The sequence below is a fragment of the Delphinapterus leucas genome, chromosome X (assembly GCF_059928025.1).
Source record: "Delphinapterus leucas isolate spDelLeu-1000000601 "Yukka" chromosome X, BTC_Dleu_Yukka2, whole genome shotgun sequence".
NCBI classification, from domain to species: Eukaryota; Metazoa; Chordata; class Mammalia; order Artiodactyla; family Monodontidae; genus Delphinapterus; species Delphinapterus leucas.
In genome coordinates, this window is record NC_143150.1 from 54,319,966 (window position 1) to 54,339,410 (window position 19,445).

The window sequence follows — 19,445 nt, forward strand, 5'->3', positions numbered from 1 at the left end:
ACCAACTGTGACTATATAGCAAAGAGAAAACTTAGGCATTTACTAGAACATTCAAAATAAATAATATCTTTGATATCATCAGTAGTTTGAAACCCCTACTAGTTAACATACAATTTTGAGGTCTGACACCACAAATTACAGGCAGGTCCTCAGATGGAGCATAGTTTAAAAAGCTGCTGATATGGGAGCTTCACCCAGACTTGAGGAGAGCAATGAAGGCAATAGGAACTAGTTGAGATGTCCTGAGAGCAAGTATAGTCACTTGTGAAAGACACTACTACTCCTATGGAAGGGAAAATGATGGAAGACACAAGAGTTAGGGTGTCATTCCAGTCACTATATTTGTGTATGTGACATTTCCTTGAAGACCTTGCAGAGGTAATATTCCAGAGGAGAAGACATTGTCTCTTTTCGTGTGATGCCACAAAGTCTACATTACCGTGGACTCTGAGTTCTGTGGCTAACCAACATATCTAGGTGCAGTAAGTTGTGAACAGGTGGAAAATCTAAGATAGAACACTCTCATTGTGAGGAAAAAGGCTTTTCTTGAAAATGTTAATCACTGCCTCTTTTAGGAAACATTTTCAAAATTTCCTGCAATTCCTTGCATTATTAGGAAATGCTGTGGTAAAGAACAAATCTTGATCTCAGTAGTTTAAGACAAACAAAAGTTTATGCTTTGCTCACACCTGTTCTCCTGTGGGTTCAGGCAACTCCACGAAGCATTTGTGTGTTGACTTGGCATTCCAGATTGCTTATGGCAACTCTACATCAAGATATGTTTCTCCAATTACTGTAAAAGGGAAGGAGCAGGATAGAAAGTAAAGCATCAACACATTTTATCTATCAAAACATGTCGTATAGCCACATTTATGGCTATTTTTGCATGGACTCCCATTCCACTGTTTCACGATTTTTCCTAGGTTGTTAATGGTCTGTGCCACCATGTAACAACAGCTTAACTAAAGCAGACTAACACAGCCTAACATGGCAAATCACAGAAACATATTGTACTTCACCCAATGTCCATTCTTAATATCATCTTCCTCTAAGCTCAGTATGTCCATCTGCCCTGTCTTGGGAGTGCTTATTGCATGTATTTTCCACATTTTTTGTGCATTTTAGTCTTGTTTCAAGAACTCCAACTCCCCTCACAACTTTTCCATCAAGTTATCATTACATTTTTCTTTTAAGATAAAATCTTACATTTACTGTTTTAGCTCTTCATTTATTAGTTTAATGTATCTTTTTGTAATCAGTGCTATTATTTTATTAGGATTTTTAAAACATTGTTTGCTTCCCACAACTTACATAGAGTTTTAGTGGACTGCTCAAACATATTTTTCCCCACAGAACCTTTTCTTTTCAGTGAGTGCTTTTGCAGACGGTGAAGTTCACTTAATAGTGCACATATTGCTTATAGCAGAAATGCTCGTTTGGCAGTCATTGTTGTTCCAGTACTGGGGAAGTATCAATAGATATAAGCAGAATGAGGCTGTAGAGGGGGCTTTGCTCTAGCAACCACTCCATCTCAGGTTTGAGGTACACATACTAGGTCACTATATAAATCAAAGAGGCCCTGGGGACTTTGAGTAGCACTAGGGTAGTCCAGAACTTTGTTTAATAATCAGCCATTTCAAAATGTTTTTGATACCCATTCCATGGTTTCACAGTGTTACTCTACATGGCAAGGATCTGCCTGTTGCAAAATATTGGGTAATTAATACTTTCATTTTAATATAATATCCTTTTGTCACATTAAGGCCAGAGTGCTTATAAATTGAGAATTTTGCACCTTTTATTAGGCTATTGCACCTTTTATTACAGTAGAGAGATTCCTGCCATTTTTACATGGAGGATTACTCATCAATGAGAAATGATCACTTAAAATTAATGCAGATTCTTTTTGTCATCTTTATCTCTGATCCTCTCATTATACATACAATTTCACTACTTAGAGAAGCTGCTTTTCAGTTAGAAAAAAAGTTTTATTTAAATGTGAGGATATAGTACCAGTCAGATGCTAATAATATAAAAATAGTTAAATTCAAGTATCTTTCACAAATCTTTACAATTTTAACTCCTTACTTGAAAGAAAATTAACTTGACCATAAAAGAATGAGAATAAAGTAAGTGACCAACAATTAGTGATCATTCTGTTTGTAACCTTCATAAGAAATATTATTAATAACAGTCACCTTTATTCTCTTTCCTCTTAGTAAAAGTATGTGAGTGCATTTGTACAGTCACTGGAAGTTCTGTGTGGGCCATTACTGTCTGTACAGAGGCTCTTGCAAACCCCATCACATCTAGGATGGGACTATGTTCAAAGTGATCATGACACATTTTTTTTTTTTGGGTAATGAAAATTAGAGGATGATGAAACAGGAAGTATTTTCTATTAAAATTGCTTTTGGTTTTATACAAAGACTTAAAATTAAAAGTATGGGATATCCTTAAATATCATATTCCATCTCTCTATCTCTAACTGCTTTTTGGTAAAGGAAATGATGAGTGCACTAAACTAGGGCACATTTAAAATTGTTACACTGAGGAGAATTATTGTAACCTGCATGTCTGTATGTTAGATATACTGCAATTGTACAATGTGACACCTTCCCAGAGAGGTTTATTCTACTTTTGCTTTTTCAGGATTCTGTAGCCCAGGCAAAGGAAGATATATCAAAAAGGGCTTGAAAATGATTTATTGTTAAACATAGTCCTTGACTACTAAACTAGATAGTAACATTAGGAAAGCTGCCACAATTTTATGAGATGAATGTAAAATAAGAGGTGAACAAGCTTTGGAGTTCTCAAATGTCCCTTCATCAGTTACCACCTTCATCCTGGAGAAAGGAGCTCTTATTCCTCCAAAGCGGGTGTATCCACTGTTTTTCTATTGCAGACGCATAGAAGACACTTCATTGTTAAAATATTAGAGCCTTTGTGGAAAATTCTTTGCAAGGTACTTTGACTTTAAAGAAAGGTTTGAGAAAATAGTGTACATGAAGAGCTGTTTATTTGAAGTTCTTGCTCTAGAGTGTAACTCAGTTCCTATTAGAAGTTACCAATTAGTCACTGTTTTAGATGGAAGATGCTATCAAAAATAACAGCAGCATTTAATAGATTCAGTAGAAATATATATTTTAATGTTGAATATGCAGCATTGCAACTGTTCTCTTTTGGTAACCATCATATAGTAAACCAAATTGCTGTTTGAAAAAAAGGTTCAGGCATAAGAGGCAGGAATTCTGAACCTTATTTGTAAATTGGGAATAACATTTATTTCCTCACAGTTTTGCTGAGAAGCCAAATAAGATAATATATATTAACGTGCTTTGTGATTGTAAAATGTTCTGCAGATATTAATCCTAATTCCAATGTCAAGTACAATAAGCATTATCATTATTTTAAATTCTACTAAGTGTTCTTTATTCCAGTGTGAGAGAAGAATACCTTTTATTAATTTTTTAAATTTTATTTATTTTTTAACATCTTTATTGGAGTATAATTGCTTTACAATGGTGTGTTAGTTTCTGCTTTATAACAAAGTGAATCAGTTATACATATACAAATGTTCCCATATCTCTTCCCTCTTGCGTCTCCCTCCCTCCCACCCTTCCTATCCCACCCCTCTAGGTGGTCACAGAGCACCAAGCTGATCTCCCTGTGCTATGCGGCTGCTTCCCACTAGCTATGTATTTTACGTTTGGTAGCCACTCTCTCGCTTTGTCACAGCTTATCCTTCCCCCTCCCCATATCCTCAAGTCCATTCTCTAGTAGGTCTGTGTCTTTGTTCCCATCTTGCCCCTAGGTTGTTCATGACTTTTTTTTTTCTTAGATTCCATATATACGTGTTAGCATACGGTATTTGTTTTTCTCTTTCTGACTTACGTCACTCTGTATGATAGATTCTAGGTCCACCCACCTCACTACAAATAACTCCATTTCGTTTCTTTTTATGGCTAATATTCCATTGTATATATGTGCCACATCTTCTTTACCCATTCATCTGTGGATGGACACTTAGGTAGCTTCCTGGCTATTGTAAATAGAGCTGCAATGAACATTGTGGTACATGACTCTTTTTGAATTATGGTTTTCTCAGGGTATATGCCCAGTAGTTGGATTGCTGGGTCCTATGGTAGTTCTATTTTTAGTTTTTTAAGGAACCTCCATACTGTTCTCCACAGAGGCTGTATCAATTTACATTCCCACCAGCAGTACAAGAGGGTTCCCTTTTCTCCATACCCTCTCCGGCATTTATTGTTTGTAGATTTTTGATGATGGCCATTCTGACCAGTGTGCAATGATATCTCATTGTAGTTCTGATTTGCACTGAGAGAACAATATATTTTATTTCCCCACCAATTGCATGAATTTTCTGGTGAAATCAGGGGTCTATGCCATTTGCTCACTGATAGAGAAAAAAGAAAAATATATAGTCAATAGAATATCTATTTTGTGAAAGGGGAAGGGAATAAAATTGGAACTAGTCCCAGCCATCTCAAGCATTTTTCAAGAGATGCCTTCATTTTTACCTATAACTAGGATTCTGTTCATGTTGTTATGTATTTCTGAACAAATATACGGGATCAAGGGGAAAAAATTTTTCTGTCTGGCTTTACTTTAGTCCTTCTATTTGGCTTTCTGGATCATTCTTCCCTAGGTGAAAATTTCAAGGAAATTTACAATCACTCTGATCATATTCATCCTCTGGGGTAATGTACAAGATGTGTCAAGGTATGAATAAGAAAAATAGCACTGAACAATTTTTAAATTAATATATCTTTCAAGTATATAACATTGCCTTAATTAACCATGATTTGAATTTATCTGTTGAATTATTTCAGGGAATAAAGGATAAAATAATTATAACTTCTAAAGCATATGTGTAAGTATTTGAACATTTTAACTGTTTTATGAATTTTGCAATTTGTATTTCTTTGGCATGAATTGTGCTAGTCTGGGTTCAATCATTGTTTGAAAGAACCTAGTTTTTGTAATAATATCTGTGTATGAATGTGTGTGTGTGTTTGTGTGTGTGTGTGTTTGTGTGTGTGTTTATTGCCAAGCACCAAAAATTTTTGACATGTACTCAAATATCTGGAAATGTATTACAATATATAGTACATGATTCTACGCTATCTATTCATAGATTTTAAAAATTGATTTTCATTTTATTTGTAGAATTAAGGTTTCAGGTTTTTTTTCCTCTGTCTTATCCTAAATTAATTTAATTCTTATTATAACTCTACCACATTAGAGACTCTGGAATGTGTTATCCAGCCTTATGATTCTATTAATCTCTGTATTAGTAAAGCATATACATAGTTTGAATACAGAAATAAATTCTTTTCAGTTATTAAGAAAGAAAAAGTTGAAATAATTATTTACATGGATTGAGATAAAAGACCAGATCTCATATACTCTTTCTTTATTTCAACCTTGGCTAAAGCTGTGATGCTGATCCAAAGCTTTCACAAAGATTGACCCCCTCGACCTTGGAAGCAACATCATAGATAAGTGCTGTGATCACAAAGATCAGTGAATATGCTTTCATTATCCTACTCAATCTCATTTCCTGCTTGGGACAACTAAACATTTTTTTTATTGGGGGAAGAGGTGGGAAGAGGGAGTTTCATAGCAAGTTGCACATCGTAAATTCTCAATATATTCATTGAACAAAGCTAAAATCCCTCTAATGCTTTACTTCCCATGTCCTACATCATAACACAGACTTTGATGTTAATGTAGGTATATAAAAATACAGGTGTCCAAATACAAAAATATTTCATCTTTACCTGAGTTATGTGATTATAGTACATAGTCAGGAATATAGACTTTTAAGGGAATGAAGAGTCTGTGGTAAGCTGTGCAGTAGAATGATATACTTGAGTTTTGTAAAAAGAAGAAATAATTTCAGCACTTCATATCCATGTGGAAAACATTGCTGTGGGAGCCATGTAAAAGCTGTGCAGGAAGTGGAGGTATAGAAAAATCATACAGGAAAAAAGCCTACTGAAAATAGACGTGTCTGGATTTGTTAGCTATACTGAAGTAAAAATGAAAGGTTATTTTATCTAGGATATTTAAAACAATTTGATTTCATTACCATTATCTTACTGACCCTTGTCCATGAATTTATATTTTATATAAAATACAAATAATAAGTTTATATACGGTTACTAAAATCAGGTCTTATAAAGGCTTTTAATTTAAAAAAAAACTTTTAGAGTTATGAACATTAAGTATAATACTTTTATTGTACCTAGGTTTCTTTTAAATTTCCATTGAAATATAGTTGATTTACAATGTTGTGTCTGCGTTAGTTGCACAGCAAAGTGATTCAGTTTATATATATATATATATATATATATATATATATATATATACACATATATATCTGTATGTGTACATATGTATATACTGGGTTCATCTGTTTTAAGTAAAAAGACAAATTTTTCATTTTCACTAAGAACTTTATTGACCAACGTATTCACTAATCAAATGAACTTTTGGCCAACCCAATATATATATTCTTTTTTAGATTCTTTCCCATCATAGGTTTTCACAAGATATTAAGTATAGTTTCCTGTGCTATACAGTAGGTCCTTAATGGTTATCTATTTTACATATAGTAATGTGTATAGTTTAATCCCAAACTCCTAATTTATCCCTCCCCACCTTTCTCCTTTGGTAACCATAAGTTTGTTGCCCTGAGGTATACCAACCTTAACTGTATACTCATCTTAACTGAATTTTTGGTTCCGTAAGCCTTTTCAAAACAATTTTCAGTCACTAGTGGCATTTACTCAAAATTAACATGTGGAAGGTAGTATATAATTTGTAGAAAGAATGTGATTTTCTCCCTAGCTGCACTTTCAGAACATTTTCCATGCTTCCAGAATCAGTCTACCTCATCCCACCAGAAATGAACAGCCCATTGTATTCTCTCTTGATTTGGACCATATGGCCCATCTTTATGAATGAATGGCTACTTATGTGGCATGATGTGAAAACTTCTGACATGCCCCTTAGTTTCTTAATATCTCCCTTGTTCTCCCTGCCAGTATTCTTGACAAGGTCCTTTATTATCATTCCTATTGTAGTTTTTTTGTTTGTTTGTTTTGTTTTTGTTTGTTTTCGTTTTTGTTTTTTTTGCGGTACGCGGGCCTCTCACTGTTGTGGCCTCTCCCATTGCAGAGCACAGGCTCCGGAGGCGCAGGCTCAGCGGCCATGGCTCACGGGCCCAGCCGCTCCGCGGCATGTGGGATCTTCCCGGACCGGGGCACGAACCCGTGTCCCCTGCATCGGCAGGCAGGCTCTCAGCCACTGCACCACCAGGGAAGCCCCTATTGTAGTTTTGAACAAACATTTTAACTTTTATTACCTGCAGTGTTTTTGTAAGTACAGTGAGAGTAATGAGTTATTCTTAGGTTCAAGGAAGATTATTTGTATGAAATGCTTAAAGCACTATACAGAGTAAATGCTGTAATAACAACAATAATTACAACTACAGCAAATGTGAGGATAATTCCATTTTATTTTTGTGGAAGACATTATTAATTACTCACTAGTATTTCTCATTCTTCTCCCTTTCAAGGTATAATTGAAGATTGGACTTCCCTTCCCCTTTGAAAATAGGTGTAGCCATTAGAGTTGCTTTGAGCAGGCAATAAAATGTGAGCAGAACTTACAAGTATTACTTCCAAGCAGAGATCTTAAAATGTGTGTCTTGGTCCCCCTCATAACTCCCTGTGTCAGTTAAAGTAAATGGCAACCATCCAGATAGTGGAGACTCGGTCAAACTGTGTCCCTGTGTGAGGACCCTGTGGAGCAGAGCAGCCCTCCCGAATCTACGCAGTGGTCATGTAGGGCATGTAATATGAGGGGAAAACAAACTACTGTTTTTAAGCCAGTGAGATTTTGGTGTTGTCTTTTTACCATACCATATATTACTGTATCCTGATCAGTTTAACCTTATTAATTTAAGTCTTTCATTATATTGAGTATTTTTTATTGTGGCAAAACATACATGAACACAGGATGCTTTTCCACTTATTTATATGTTGTTTAATTTCCTTCAGCGATATTTTGTTGTTTTCAGTGTACAATTCTTTCATCCACATGGTTAAGTTTATCCCTAAGTATTGTATTCTTTTTTCCCATATATTATTTTTTATTGTGACAAAATAAATATACATGGCATACGTTTACCATTTTAACCATTTTTAAGTGTACAGTTTAGTGGCATTAATTATATTCACACTGTTGTACAACCATCACCACTATCTATCTCCAGAATACTCTTATCACCACAACTGAAATTCTGTGCCAATTAAATAATTACTCTCTATTTCCCTCACCCTCACCCCCTTGTTACTACTATTCTACTTTTTGTCTATATGAATTTGACAATTCTTGGGAAATTCATATAACACGAATGGTACAACACCTGTCTTTCCTGACTGGCTTATTTCACTTAGCATAATGTCTTCAAGATTCATTCATGTGGTAACATGTCAAAATTTCATTTGTTTTTAAGGTTTAATAATAATTCATTGTATGTATATACCATATTTGCATATCCATTTAAATGTTGATGGACACCAGGGTTGTTTCTACTGTTTGGCTATTGTGAATAATGATACTATACTATATAAACATGAGTACTGTACCATGCTTTCACTTTTTTGGGGTATATACCCAGAAGTGGAATTATTGGGTCATATAATTCTATGCTTAATATGTTTAGGAATTTTCATACCATTTTCCATAGTACCTGCACCATTTTACATTTCCACCTGCAATGCAAAAGTGTTCCAGTTTCTCTATATACTTGTCCACACTTATAATATTTATTTGTTTCTTTCTCTCTCTCTTTCTCTCTCTCCCTCCCTCCCTCCCTCTGTTCCTTCCTTCTTTCCTCCCTTCCTTCCTTTCTTGTTTTATGATAGGTGTCAGGAGCTATGCTGAGCTGGGAGAGAGAGAGAGAGTGAGCGAGTGCTGAGCTGTTAGATGTCACAGTAACCCATTAAAGCAACAAGCCAAAAATGAAAGAGTAAAGCCTTTAATCACTTACCGTGATAGTATAAACAAGGCACTAAAACCAGGAAAAGCATCATCTTCCCTTGTTCCCCCATGGAACAGTGCACGGGTGTATCATTGCAGACATGGGTTCTTCTCACTGTTGAGAGAACCCCAAACAAAAGGCTCCAACAGTTTTATGGACTCTGGGGTTGGGGGTAGGTCAGGGGGAGGGCTAATAGTCGACTAATACTGGGTACTGAGTCAGAGTAGATAAAAGTGACTTCAAGTTTCCCCCCTCTTCCTCCATAAGGAGGTCTTGGCAGAGGTGCCTGAAGGGGACCTCAGAGGAAGTCCTCAGATGAAGAGAACTGGGAATCAAGGCACCAGGGTTAAGAATTTAAATATGTGAAGAACATGACTACCTAGGGGAGACTGAAACCTTGTCTGTAATACTCTTCAGAGATTGCAATGCACTGGTTGTGCCCCAAGTCTGGTGTGGAGAGGACAGCTTCCCCACCCCCACCCCGCCAGGAGACCTGTCAGGTAATTGTAATTGCCTATGGTCAGGCCTGAAAAATCACAAATTGGTTTTTAACCAGGAGTTGGACTCCTCAATAGACATTTTAATATGTATGAAATGGTATCTCATTGTGGTTTGGATTTGCATTTCCCTGATGACTATTGATGTTGAGCATCTTGTATTTATGTGCTTATTGGCCATTTAGGTAGCTCCTTTGGAGAAATGTCTATTCAAGTCATTTGCCTATTTTTTAAGCAGGTTGTTTTGGGATTTTTTTGTTGTCAAGTTGTAGGAGTTCTTTATAAATTCTGGAGATCAGTCTTATCACATATTCCAACACCATTTGTTAAAGAAACTATCCTTTCCCCATTGCATGTTCTCAGCACGCTTTGTCAAAAATCATTTGACCATTTATGTGAGGGTTTATTTCTGGGTTTCTATTCTATTCCATTTGTCTATATATCTGTCATTATGCCACTACCACACTGTTTTGATAACCATGGCTTTGTAGTATATTTTGAAATCAGAAAGTGTGAAAACCTTCATTTTTATTTTATTTTTCAAGCTTGTTTTGACTATTTGGGGTCCCTTGAGATTCCATATAAACTTTATGATGGATTTATATATATCTGAAAAAATATCACTGGTATTTTAATAGAGATTGCATTGAATCTATACATCACATTGAGTACTATTGACATTTTATCGTTAAGTCTTTGAATCTGTGAACATGAGATTTCTTTCCATTTATTTGTGTCTTCTTTAATTTCTTTCAACTGTGTTTTGTAGTTTCCAGTGTACAAGTCTTTTACTTCCTTAGTTAAGTTCATTCATAAGCATCTTAACTTTTGACGCTATTGTAAATGGAATTGCTTTTAAAATTTCCGCTTTGGATTATTCATTGTTAGTGCATATACACACAACTGATTTTTTGTGTGTTGATTTCATATCAAACAGTTTGCCAAATTTGTTTATTAGTTCTAACAGTGTTTTTGTGTGTGTGTGTGTGGAATCTTTAGGCTTTTCAACATTGTCTTTGTCTGGCTTTCATTGAAGGTAATGTTGGCCCCAATAGACTGACTTAGGAAGTGTTTTTTCCTCTTCAGTTTGTTGGAAGAATTTGAGAAAGATTGCTGTTAGTTCTTCCTTAAATGTTTGGTAGATTTTACCTTTGAAGCAATCTGATCCAAGGCTTTTCTTTGTTGGATGTTTTTTGATTACTGATTCAATCTCCTTACTAATTTAGGTCTATTCAAAATTTCGATTTCTTTGTGATTCAGTCTTGGTAGCTGGTATGTTTCTAAGAATTTGTCCATATCATCTAGGTTATCTAATTGGTTGGTGTACAAATGTTCAAAGTAATATGTTATAATATATTTTTATTTCTGTAAAACTGTAAATAGTCTCAACTTTCTGATTTTAGTAATTTCTCATCTCTCTTTTTTTCTTAGGCAATCTAGCTAAAAGTTTACCAATTTTGGTGAACTTTTCAATAATCCAACTTTTTGTTTCATAGATTTTCTGTATTGTTTGGTATTCTCTATTTTAATTATCTTTTCTCTTATGATTGCTATTTCCTTCTTTATGTGAGCTTTGGCTATGGTTTGTTTTTAAAATCTTATTCCTTAAGATATAAACTTCAGTTGTTGATTTCTGATTTTTCTTCTTTTTAAATTTAAGCATTTACAAATATAAATCCCCCTTGTAGCACTGCTTTTACTGTATCTCATAAGTTTTGGTGAACTGTGTTTTTGTTTTCATTTATCTCAAGTTATTTTCTAATTTCCCTTGTGATTTCTAACTATGCTTTCCTCAGATTTGGGGGATTTTGGACTATTATTTCTTCAGGTAGTCTCTCTGTCCCTTTCTCTCTTTTTTTTCTTTCTAGGACTCCCTAAGCACACATTTGTCTCCAGTAAGTCCCTTGGGCTCTGTTCACTTCTTTTTTTTTTCTTTCTAGGACTCCCTAAGCATACATTTGTCTCCAGTAAGTCCCTTGGGCTTTGTTCACTTCTTTTTTTTTTTTTTTTTTTTTTGCAGTATACGGGCCTCTCACTGTCGTGGCCTCTCCCATTGTGGGGCACAGGCTCCAGACGTGCAGGCTCAGCAGCCATGGCTCACGGGTCCAGCCGCTCCACAGCGTGTGGGATCTTCCCCGACCAGGGCACGAACCCGAATCCCCTGCATCGGCAGACGGACTCTCAACCACTGCACCACCAGGGGAGCCCTGTTCACTTCATTTTTTTTTTCTTTCTGCTATTCAGAGTAAAATTTCAAATGTCCTATATTCAAGTTTGCTGATTATTTCTTCTGCCTGCTCAAGTCTGTTGTTGAAACACTCTAGAGAATTTTTCAGTTGAGTTTTTATATTTCTCATCTCCAGAATTTGTTTGGTTCTTATAATTTCAATCTCTTTGCTGATATCTTATTTTGTTCATATATCATTTTCCTGATTTTCTTTACTTCTTTTTCCATGCTTTCCTTTAGCTCTCTGAGAATATTCAAAACATTTGTTTTAAAGTCTTTGTTTAGTAATTCTGATGCCTGGGTTTCTTCAGAGATGCTTTTTGCTACTTTGTGTTTTTTTTTTTTTTCAATGGGCCATGTGTTCCGTTTTTTTTTATGCCTTTAGATTTTTGTTGTTGTTATTGATAATTGGGCTCTTGAAAAAAACAGCCATTTCTCCCTGTCTTTGCAGATTGGCTATTTGCTGGTTAAGTTCTTTACTAATTAGTTGGACATTGGTTACAAGGCTTGGTATTAGCCCAAGGTGAAAGCGTAAAGTGTATTCTGATCATTTTTGACCATGCTTCTTTTTTGGGACTTTGTGTAGCTTTTTCATTTCCCCTGAATACATAGGTTCTTTTAAACGTCTTAATTTCCTGAAGAGGTTCACCACAACTTCTTAAGGCCTTTGATTGTCTATTGTACTCTTTCTATAATCTCTTGGCCCAGGCATCTGCAGACCTGTAGCTTCCCTACTGCTTTGCTTTTTTTTTTTTTTTTTTTTTTTTGCTACATCACACAGCGTGTGGGATCTTAGTTCCCCGACCAGGGTTTGAACCTCTTCCCAAACCATGCCCACTGCAGTGGAAGCATGGAGTCTTAACCACTGGACCACCAGGGAAGTCCCTTCCCTACTGCTTTTATGAGTGGTGTCCACTGTCTTCTGCTACTTCCCAGCCTGAGATATGAGTTATGTTACTTCTTTCCACCTGAACTCGGAGTTAGGCCAAACAGAAGCCAGTCCTTCAGGCAGCCCCCAGACAGGTTAGACCATTGCAAATAAGGTCTGATCTACTCCCTCCAGTTTAAGGTAGGGAATTGAGAACTGGGCTGGAACTTTTGCCAGACCAAGATCAGGTTGCATCAGAGAGGGGATAGAGTAAGGAAAAGCAAAAGTGCCATGAATTTTCCTATTGCTTTGAATGCTGTTTTTCTTGATTGGGCATTTGCTTGGTTGCTGACACATTTGTTTCCCAAAGCTTCTACATGTTCTTTTAGCCAGTTCTTTGCTGTTTTTTCATGTATCAATGGGAGAACAAGAGCTTGGGGCTTCATAGTCTGCTATTTTGTTTGAGTATTTTTTTATTGAGTATTTAAAAAAATCTCAATTCTGCCATCTATACATTTACCATATCTCTCTGTTTTGTCATCTGTAAATTATATTATTTATATTGAACAAGACTGAACCAAGTACAAAAGCTTATGGCAGACCACTGGAAAGCTTCCTCCAATTTTGTCAACGACCCATTAAATAATATGATTTTAAGACCAGTTGTCTACCAAGTTAGAAATCTCCCTAACCCTGTTATCTAGGTCACATTTTTTTTCAGTTGTCTCATTTTTTGCTTTAGTTAAGGTAATAAATCATCTTGAAAATTGTTCTGATCTACTAATCTTATAACTCAATTAAAAATAGTTAATTTGTTTTGCTTGACTCTCAGAACCATTTCTTGCCTCCTGTGATCACCAGTTTCTTTGACACATTCTCTTAAACTATACATTTGATAACCTTTTTTATTTTGCCATCAATTTCAACTCTTGAATTTCCTCCCCAAACCTGCTTCTCCCCAAGTTTTCTTCATCTCCTGTGTGGCAACTCCATGTTTCCAGCTGTTCATGCCAAAACTTGTAGTCATTCTTCACTCTATTTCTCTAACACCCTGCAATCAATCCATTATCATGCCCTTCCATAGCTGTTCCAAACACTAGGTTAAACATGGTCAGATTTTGTAAAAGGTTTCAATCATTTCTACTTTACCTCCAGGTTCTTCTAGATGAAATCAACCAGTAAGACAGTATCCCTTACTGTTTTCACAAAGTTCTTTAACAAGTGAACATTTTTTCAGTCTTTATAAGACTGTGATTATTTCTATTGCTCCCCACCCCGCTTCTCTTTGATCACATTATATAATAAGATATTTTCTGGATATTTTGTTTTCTGGTGAATACCTTAGTTTTCCACATTAACAAATATTTATTTATACAATTATAGCAAGAGAGGTTTTCAAATTTTATTTCTTCACATGTTTTGAATTGTAGGCAACTACTGACAAATGGATTTCTAGCAGTATGTAAGATTAGCTGACTTTCACTATTTCAAGATATTTCATCTGTTTTGTTTGTTCATATACTTATTTTTAAGTACATTGACAAAATCACTAATGCACTTTGAGCAATGGCTACTAGTGTTCTTCTGGTGCAGAGATTTGAAATTAATTAATGGAAACTTACAGTCTGAGATTGTTGTGAATTTGCAAGATAATAAGGAAGAGTCATGAGAACAAGCACGTGTGAGGAATTCAAGTATTACTTCCAAGAAGAGGAAATGTGCGGTGATGGTTGCTTCTTCCTTGCTAAGACATGAGTGACAATGGAATAAATAGGATAAATGATCACATGCATTATTCTAACAGCAAACTTAGAAGAACAGTTATAGCAGGAGCTTTATCTTTGACTTTTAGCAAGGCACGATAGTAATTGACAATATTAGGTAAACAGAGATATTTACTTAAACAATTGAATTCAGAGTCTCTATAATCTAGGGAGAGGCCATATGTGTGGAGGTTAGAGCTCAGGCTTTTGAAACAGTCTCTCTGGGTTCAAATACTCACAAAAGTTAGTTACTAATGTAATTTCCATTTTGTAGACAAGAGAGGTAAATGCTTATAAAACTTAGGCTAAATGAATTTTCCAAGTCTTATTGGCAGTGGCACAGCCTGATCTTAGACCTGCGGCTTTTCGACTTAGATCTCGTACTTTGAAATTGGTATTTGACTTTTCAAACATTATGACCTCCTTTCATAGCTCCATGTCTTAATTGATGGTGTTTATTCTGCCTGGAATATTCTTCACCAGGCTTTCTTTTTTTAAGTCTTTGTTCTCTTTCTTTTTTTATATATGTGTCTTATTTTTTAAAAAAACAACTACATATATTTAAGGACAACATGGTTTTTTGATTTACATAGTGAATTGATTACTGCAGTAAAGTTAATTAACATATTTATCTTTTCACACACTTACCATTTTTTGTGTGTTAAGTGCCTGAAATCTCCTCTCAGCAAATTTCCAGTATGAGAGTTTTGTTTGTTTGTTTGTTTGCTTGCTTGGCTTAATTTTATAAGTACTTATGATATATTATTTAAATTACTGGAAACTTTATGCAAAAATCAAAGTTACATAATCGAGAGGCTTTTTAGAATACACAAACTCTTGTGTAAAATGTGTACTATGTTTACCCAAGAAAGTAAAAAAAAAAGACTTGAGAAAAACATCTGGATACCTGGATAATCTGTGCCATATCAATATCATTGTTTGAAATATTCATGGAATTTGGTTAAAAATATTTACTTATTTGTATATATTTCTCTCAGGTTTTCACTGGTACCTTATATACAAAGTCAAAAAAAATTCATCTATATTTTCTACTTATTTAGTTTTGTTTCCTTGGAAATTTCACAAACAATTACTCATGTTTTCATACTTTACATGATGCAAAGTGTGAAAGGCTGCCAGTTGTATCAGGTTAGACAAATATCATTCTGCCTGTAGAAATCAGATGAAGAGAGTTCATGTAGCATGTTTACCTCAATTGTCAGACTAGAATAGAATGGCATATTATAATTCTGAATTTCATTACATTCCCTCAGCCTCTGCTTTATGAAACTTGGCTGGAAATAGTAAATAATGCTGGATTTCAGATCTGTCTTGCAGCTTCTGAATTTGTAATGAGTAACTGTATATAATGATGCCAATATTGTATGTCCATATGACAAACATAAAATGTAAACTTTCTCTCCAGTACTTCCTGGAAATACTTTTGGTGCACTCAGTAGAATTTAAAGTAATGCTTATGAATTCATACACCTTTTCTGCCTGAGGAGAGAGATAAATTGATTGATTTACATATTTATTAAATATATCTTACGAAGATGCACACACCTGTGATATTTTATCTCATTTACAGGGTCACTTTTGTTGCAGCTAGTCATAAATGGAAGATATGAAACAAAAGCCCACATAAATTGAATATCTAAAACAAAAAATAAAGTAAAATATGAGAATAAGTAGATATATCATATTCTATAGACATAAAAAAGGACATATATAAGGCAAGCAAAACGTAAGGATTTTAAGGAATTTTAGAGCTTTATATTTTTATTTAACAATGTTACAATAAATGCAAACTTTTTAAAATTTGTTAAATATTAGACTTAAATATTATTTGTGAAATATGATTCAGGCTTTCTTTGTCCTCTGGTAAACAAATTAGGAAATATGTTCTTGGTGTTTTTATAATATCTTTATCTAAAAATGGCTATTTTTATTAATAGTATGACAAAGATTGTTTTCAGCAATCAGAAAGTATTTGTTTTTGCTGTGATGTGTACTTTCTGGGTAGCAGAGAGACATTAAAGATATAATCATACATAATTCCACAAATGTAAAAGTGGAATAAATATTTGAAAACCAACTATTTCTTCTATAGGTAAGAGTAAATTCATAGTTCTTTTAACTATGAAGTAACCTGGAGATTTATTGCTATTAAAGGTATTGCCATAGAGCAGGAACTCATGTTATATAATGTTATAAAATGAGTCTCAAGGTTCTAGAGACTAAGAATTTTCTAATTTGAATAGGCTTTAAATAATAAATATTGCCTAAATCAGGTTTTCTGAAGGAACACAATATATGGAAAAGAATTTGATGATCCCTAAATTTGAAAGATACTTGAACACCAAACAGCATCAGACTTGACAGGACCATCTAGTTCACATCTGTAAGCTTATTAAAGTCAAGTCGTGTGGAAGCTGAGACTAGTTTACTAAGTATAATAATTTGGATCAGGACAAACTGTGCTCAGCCCTGGGAGATGCCCCATATAAATCATTATTTTATTTTATGTCACTTTCGATCCCATGATCCTGGATCATGATATTTCTATGCCCTTTGAAACTGCAAAGAATTAAGTCATTGTTTTCCTAAAATTTGGTTTGATTGACTCTTTTAAGCAGTTTCAGAGCTTTATTTAGAACTCAAGTTCACTTAGGAGGTATCAATATGTCACAGTATATAGTGCTATATTTGGGGACTGAAGTTTGCCTAGAAGCTATTTCTTATGTCAAAGTACATAGGTACTAAGTTGTCTCTTTTCAGGGAATATCAAATATAACTGAAAAGTTATAGATTTTTGTGGCATGCAGACCAGGCTTTAAATGCTAACTCTGCTACATAATAATGGAATAATCTTGAGCAGGTTAATTATTTTTTAAGCCAAAGATGATGATTAATAACACATACTTCATATAATTTATTATTATCAAGATCACTTAAGGAGATATATAACAATGGCTAATTCATTTATGTAGTTTGGCCTATAGTAACAATTATCTCAAATAATATTTTCCTTCCAACTTTTTGCCTCCCTTCCCCAACATCCCAAATCTCTTGAAGAACTAAGGTTTCTGGTTATCTTCCTAGTATTATGATGCATAATGGCTGACCAATGGGGGAGACAAGTGACTAGCTTTTCAGATATGCAAATTATTATGTCCCTGGTTGTATTAATGATAGAGTAATTACCTTTAATGTATTCCCTTTTACTTCCACAGGAAAATAAAATTATTTAGCAAAACATTCTAAATGAAGTCTGTCTTTCTCTGTCACTTATCTACCTATCTATCTATCATCTACTTATAATCTATATTGAGCAAAGTTATTTGGCAACCAAGAATAATGGACAACTTTGATAAGGTCTCAGATTTTAAAAGTTTCTACTCCTAAATATAACTTATCCAATAAATGAATTAATAAAAGCCTAACTTCAATATTTCAGTCAACATCTAACATTAATTATTTTGGAGTTTGATTTTGAGATGTTTCATTATATACCTTTTTGGAAAGACTATGAGAAGATAATAAATTACACCTTTATTTTTGTTAGAAGTCAGTATGTATTTGGTTAAAATTGGATCCTGAATTTTAAAAATGTGATGCAAGATTATAATATACGGTAACAGCCAGAAATTTCATCCTATAGATCAACAGTAATAAGAAATGAAATGTTAAAGGCATCATAAACTAATCTATGTCATCTCAGCAGATGTTTTCACTTTACTTACCTCAAATAACAAAGATCTGAAAATCCTTATTGAACTCAGCTATGGAAAGAAATAACTCAATAACATCACGTCTTGTTTTATTACATGTGAAATGGCAATAGATTACATTATGACGTTGCTTTCTGTTCCTTCAAGATAATCCAAGCATCGAACTGCTGTAGATTTCAAAGGGTGATGTAAGTAAAAGACGGTAAATATGAATGATTTCACAAGGTTTGGATTCTATACATGACAATTGTTAAATCTTTATCAAAATTTGCATATTATATTTACAGATTATTTACATAATGATGTATTAGCTTCCTAGTGCTGCCATAACAGAGTACCACAAACTAATGGCTTAAAATGACATCAATTTATTTTCTTACGGTTCTGGAGGGTAGAAGTCTAAAATCAAGGTGTTGGCAGGGCCAACAAAGCCTCTCAGGGGAGATCTTTCCTTGTCTATTCCAGCTTCTGGTAACCCCGAGTGTTTTGTGGCTTGTGGAAGTGTAAATATAATCTGTCTCTATCATCACATGGCTTTTTGTGTCTGTCTCTCCTCTTCTTACAGGGACACCAGTCATACTGGATTAGGGACCTATTCTACTCAAGAATGACCCCATTTTACCTTAACGAATAAAATCCTCAATGACTCTAATTTTCAAATAAATTCACATGCTGAGGTACTAGGGATGAAGACTTCAATATATCTTTTGGGAGGGACACAATTCAACCCACAACAGCTCACCCTGTGTGCCCCTAAAATTCATATCCTTCCCAAGTGCAAGATGTATTCACCCCATCCCCAAGTCCCTCAAAATTGTAACCCATCCTAGCATCAACTCGAAGTCCAAAATCTCATCTAAATATAATCAACTTAAAAAGTTCCAAATTTTACTTTATAAATCATCTAAGGTATGAATGAGACTGAATATGGTTCTTTCTGGAGCAAAATTCCTATCTGTGGGCCTGTAAAACCAGAAAGTAAGTCACCTGCTTCCAAAATATAGTGGTAGGACAGGCATAGGATAGACATTCCTATTGCCCAAGGGAGACCTTGAAAGAAAAAAGAGGTTGTGGGTCCCAAGCAAGTCCAAAACCCAACAGGACAAATTTCATTAGATTTCAATTCCTGAGAAATATTTTCAATGACTTGATGCTCAGTCACCTGGGCCTGCTTGGAGCAGGGGTGTCCCACACTCTTGGGCTAATTAAGTCCCATTAGCCCCAGGCTCTGAATCCATGGCTCTGACCTTGGAGCCATTCTTCCTTCAATTCATCCTGTC